Source organism: Penaeus vannamei, chromosome 34 (genome assembly GCF_042767895.1).
Source record: "Penaeus vannamei isolate JL-2024 chromosome 34, ASM4276789v1, whole genome shotgun sequence".
NCBI classification, from domain to species: domain Eukaryota; kingdom Metazoa; phylum Arthropoda; class Malacostraca; order Decapoda; family Penaeidae; genus Penaeus; species Penaeus vannamei.
In genome coordinates, this window is record NC_091582.1 from 23,833,921 (window position 1) to 23,838,920 (window position 5,000).

Here is a 5,000-nt window from a genome sequence, read left to right on the forward strand (position 1 = left end):
ACATATTCTTGTTTACCCATGAACAGAATGGAACGGAATGACACTTAATTCCCCTGGCAATGACCCGCATACATAAATACGCGCCGTGGAAAACAGAGGCGGCTGGACGCGACCCACGCGAGTCCGTAAACACTCGCTTTATTACTGACAGTATCAGTTACTTAGGAAAAAAAAAATACGTAAATAGACTCTTCATTACTTATATAAGTTCATTGGAATAAGTATTACGTAGACTCTTCATTACTTATATAAGTTATTTGGAATAAATATTACGTTAATAGACTCTTCATTACTTATATAAGTTACTTGGAATGAATATTACGTTAATAGACTCTCCATTACTTATATAAGTTACTTGGAATGAATATTACGTTAATAGACTCTTCATTACTTATATAAGTTACTTGGAATGAATATTACGTTAATAGACTCTTCATTACTTATATAAGTTACTTGGAATAAATATTACGTAAATAGGCCCTTCATTACTTACAATATCAGTTACTTAGAAAAATCTTGCGTAAATAGACTTCATTACTTATATAAGTTACTTGGAATAGATATTACGTAAATAAGCTCTTCATTACTTACAATATCAGTTACTTAGAAAAATCTTGCGTAAATAGACTTCATTACTTATATAAGTTACTTGGAATAGATATTACGTAAATAAGCTCTTCATTACTTACAATATCAGTTACTTAGAAAAATCTTGCGTAAATAGACTTCATTACTTATATAAGTTACTTGGAATAGATATTACGTAAATAAGCTCTTCATTACTTACAATATCAGTTACTTAGAAAAATCTTGCGTAAATAGACTTCATTACTTATATAAGTTACTTGGAATAGATATTACGTAAATAAGCTCTTCATTACTTACAATATCAGTTACTTAGAAAAAAAATATGTAAACAAACTCGTCATTCGCTAGAAAATAAAGAATATTTTTTTGTGTTCATTTCCATTTTTATCTGCAGTCAGTCTTCAGTCGTTGCTTATAAGATCAATTACATAAGGAAAATATACATATTCTGATTTTGTTTGCACTTTATCTAACAATGAAACCATACACTTTTATCTATTTGCAGTCTGATGTTATTGAGAAATTGAAATAAAAAAAATAGTAGAGAGATCTAAGAGTAACTATGTAAGGAATCTGTTAATGATCAACCAAAGAAGGTAAAAAGATGATTTTACTCACTTGGACATCGCTTGAGAAGTTTCCTTTTCCTTCTTCTTTTCTGCCTCCAATTCCACGTCCTCCTGCTTCTCCTCCTACTCCACCTACTCCTCCTCTTCCACCTCCTCCTCCTTCTCCTACTCCTCCCACTCCTCCTCCTCCTCCTCCTCCTCCTCCTTCTCCTACTCCTCCTCCTCCTCCTTCTCCTACTCCTACTCACTCCACCTCCCTCCTCCACCCACTCCCACCTCCCTCCTCCCTTCTCCTACTCCTCCACCCCCTCCTCCTCCACCTCTCACTCACACCTGCCTCCTCCTCCACTCCTCCTCCTACTACTACTCCTCCACCCACTCCACCTCCCTCCTCCTCCTCCTCCTACTCCTCCACCCACTCCACCTCCTCCTCCTCCTACTCCTCCACCCACTCCCACACACCTCCTCCTCCTCCCCTACTCCTCCCTACCCACTCCACCTCCTCCTCCTCCTACTCCCTCCTACCCCACTCCACCTCCTCCTCCTCCCACTCCACCTCACACCTCCCTACTCCACCACCCATTCCCACCACCTCCTCCTCCACCCATTCCACCTCCCCTCCTCCTCCTACACCCACTCCACCCACTCCCACCTCCACTCCTCCACTACTCCACTCCACCTCCAACTCCACCACCCACTCCACCTCCCTACTCCACCACCCACACCACCTCCAACTCCCTCCACTCCACACCACCACTCCTACTCCACCACCCACACCACCACCACCACCTCCTCCCTACTCCCTCCACCCATTCCACCACTCCTACACCACCACCCCCCCACCCACCACCAACTCCACCACCCACTCCACCCTCCACCACCTCTCACCTCCTCCACCTACTCCCTCCACCCACTCCACCCACCTCCTCCTCCACTCCACCACCCACTCCCACCTCCACCTCCTCCAACACCTCCACCCACTCCCACCTCCTCCTCCTACACCACTACTCCACCCATTCCCACCTCCTACTCCTCCCACCCACTCCACCTCCCTCCTCCTCCCACCACCTACTCACACCACCCACACCACCTCCACCTCCTCACTCCACCCACTCCACCTCCTCACACCTACTCCTCCACACCACTCCTACCTCCCCCTCCACCCACATTCCACCTCCTCCTCCACCTACACCTCCCCACCCATTCCACCTCCTCCTCCTACTACTACTACTCCCCCACCACACTCCACCTCCACCTCCTCCTACTCCTCCACCCACTCCACCCTCCTCCTCCCTACTCCTCCACCCACTCCACCTCCTCCTCCATTCCCACCTCCACCTCCTCCTCTCTCCTACTCCTCCACCCACTCCACCCCTCCTCCTCCCCTCCTACTCCTCCACCCACTCCACCTCCTTCTCCTCCTACTCCTCCACCCACTCCACCCTTCTCCTCCTCCACCCACTCCACCCCTCCTCCTCCTCCTCCTACTCCTCCACCCACTCCCACCTCCCTCCTCCTACTCTACTCCACCCACTCCACCTCCTCTTACCTCCCCACTCTTACTCCTCCACCCACTCACCTCTTACTCCTACTCCTCCACACCCTCCTCCTCCACCCACTTCCACCTCCCTCCTACTCCACCTTCCTCCTCCTCCTACTCCTCCACCCACTCCACCTCCTCCTCCTCCTACTCCTCCACCTCCTCCTCCTCCTACTCCTCCACCCACTCCACCTCCTCCTACTCCTCCACCCACTCCACCTCCTCCCCTCCTCTACTCTTTCTCCACCCACTCCCCACCACCTCCTCCTACTCCTCCACCCACTCCACCTCCTCCTCCTCCTCCTCCTCCACCCACTCCCACCACCTCCTCCTTCTCCACCCACTCCACCTCCTCCCTCCTCCTACTACTCCCCTCCACCCACTCCACCTCCTCCTTCTCCTCCTCCTACTCCTCCACCCACTCCACCTCCTCCCTCCTTCTCCCACCCACTCCATCCTCTCTCCTCCTGCTCACTCCACCACTCCACCTCCTCCCTCCTCCTACTCCCTCCACCCACTCCACCTCCTCCTTTCTCACCCACTCCACCTCCACCTATCTCCTCCTCCTACTCCTCCACCCACTCCACCTCCTCCTCCTTCTCCACCTACTCCACCTCCTCCTCCATCTCCACCTCCTCCTACTCCACCTCCTCCTGCTACTCCACCTACTCCTATCCTTCTTACTCCTCTTTCTCCTCCTCCTCCTCCCCCTCCTCCTTCGTCAGTAGAAAGGCGAAGGTCCAGACTGGAAAACCATGAAGCCAATGTCTTTGTAAACTGAAGACTTGAAGCTGGAGGAGGACACAGCAAGCTTCCAAGGAGAGACACCAAAAAAAAGACTGCGGTTCTGTTAAAGGAGACAGGAAATTGGTTTATTATTATTATCATTATCTATTTATTTATACCTTTTATTTTGATTTTTTTTTCTTCTTTCTTTCTTTTATTAAGTTTTCTTCCTTGCTTCTTTATAAAGTTTTAGTTGTTTTGAAAAGTCAGTAAATAATAGATAATGTATATTATCTTGGTTGATGAATAATTTCTTCGTCTTTTCTGACATTACATTACCTATCTTCTCTTCTACTCATTTTATCACGTATTCTTTTACTTACGTTTTCATCGTGTCTGGCTAAGTCATCCCTCCACTTTGAAACTCCGACCTTCAGGACACTTTAAGACGAAAGTTGAAATCGCTCCACTTTAGGTTCTGTTTTCCTTTGTTTTTGTTTAGTGGGATTTTCTTCTTTTTTCTTTCTTTCTTTTTTCTTTTTTGTGTTCTGCAAGAATGAGATTAAAGGTGGTTGAGGTGGGGGAAGAAATCGATTTTTCTCGAATTTGTTTATTTACCGTAAAGGACTGAACACCTTCACATTTTCAAGTTCAGTATATGACCTAAAGTACTTTCAAATATATTTTTTCTCTTTTTACTCCTCCCCCAAAAAGGAGTAATTTCCCTCCTTTTTTAATATCTTATCTCTACCACAACCAGTCTTCAGTATACACCAATTTCAGCAGATCCTCAGTATGGACACAGAACGACCCACTCAAAATGGTCATTCCAGGGCGAGTATGAGCTCTATACTGACCAGGAACAACGCGCGTGTCAGCGGTGTGGCACCCGTGACGTCATTCTTGTGGCGATGACGTAATGACCTTTGGAGCGTTTGGTGAACGAGGATGTGCGTCTGTTGTGCGCTTGTTGGCGTTATTGTCTGTTTGTTCTATTCTTTTTTTTCTCGGGTTTCGTGTCTCCCTCTTCCCCCCCTGTCTTCCCTTTACCTTCAGCTATTGAAATATCATTCATCATTATCATAGTTATTATCATCATTATCATTTCTCTCCCTCCCTCCCTCCAACCTCCCCCCCCCCCCCACCTCGTTTGTGGCCGATTTCATTCGCTTTTCCCAAATCTCTAATCCAGGAAGCGACCCTTAATTAACCCTCTGTTGTTTCGGTTTAATCTGGATTTGGGAGTCATGTGACCTTTCCTCTCTCTCTCTCTTTCTCTCTCTCTCTCTCTCTCTCTCTCTCTCTCTTTCTCTCTCTTCCCCTCTCTCTTTTCTTTCTCTCTCTCTCTCTCTCTCTCTCTCTCTCTCTCTCTCTCTCTCTCTCTCTCTCTCTCTCTCTCTCTCTCTCTCTCTATACACACACACATATAGTATTATATATGATATATATATATATATATATATATATAGATACTACATATATATATATATATATATATATAGTATATATATATACTCTTTCTCATTCTCCCTTTTTCTCTCTTTTCTTACGTATAACTTAATATATATATATATATA

The 5,000-nt window shown here is 46.1% G+C and overlaps 1 long non-coding RNA gene across 1 annotated transcript; it reads right to left on the minus strand.

The window, feature by feature from the left end:
• Window positions 1-3,402: 3,402 nt before the first annotated feature.
• Window positions 3,403-4,271, minus strand: LOC113808494 (uncharacterized). Its single transcript, XR_003475998.2, has 2 exons — window positions 3,807-4,271; window positions 3,403-3,544 (listed from the first exon to the last, which is right to left on the minus strand). It is a non-coding gene; the product is annotated as an uncharacterized lncRNA (long non-coding RNA).
• Window positions 4,272-5,000: the final 729 nt, after the last annotated feature.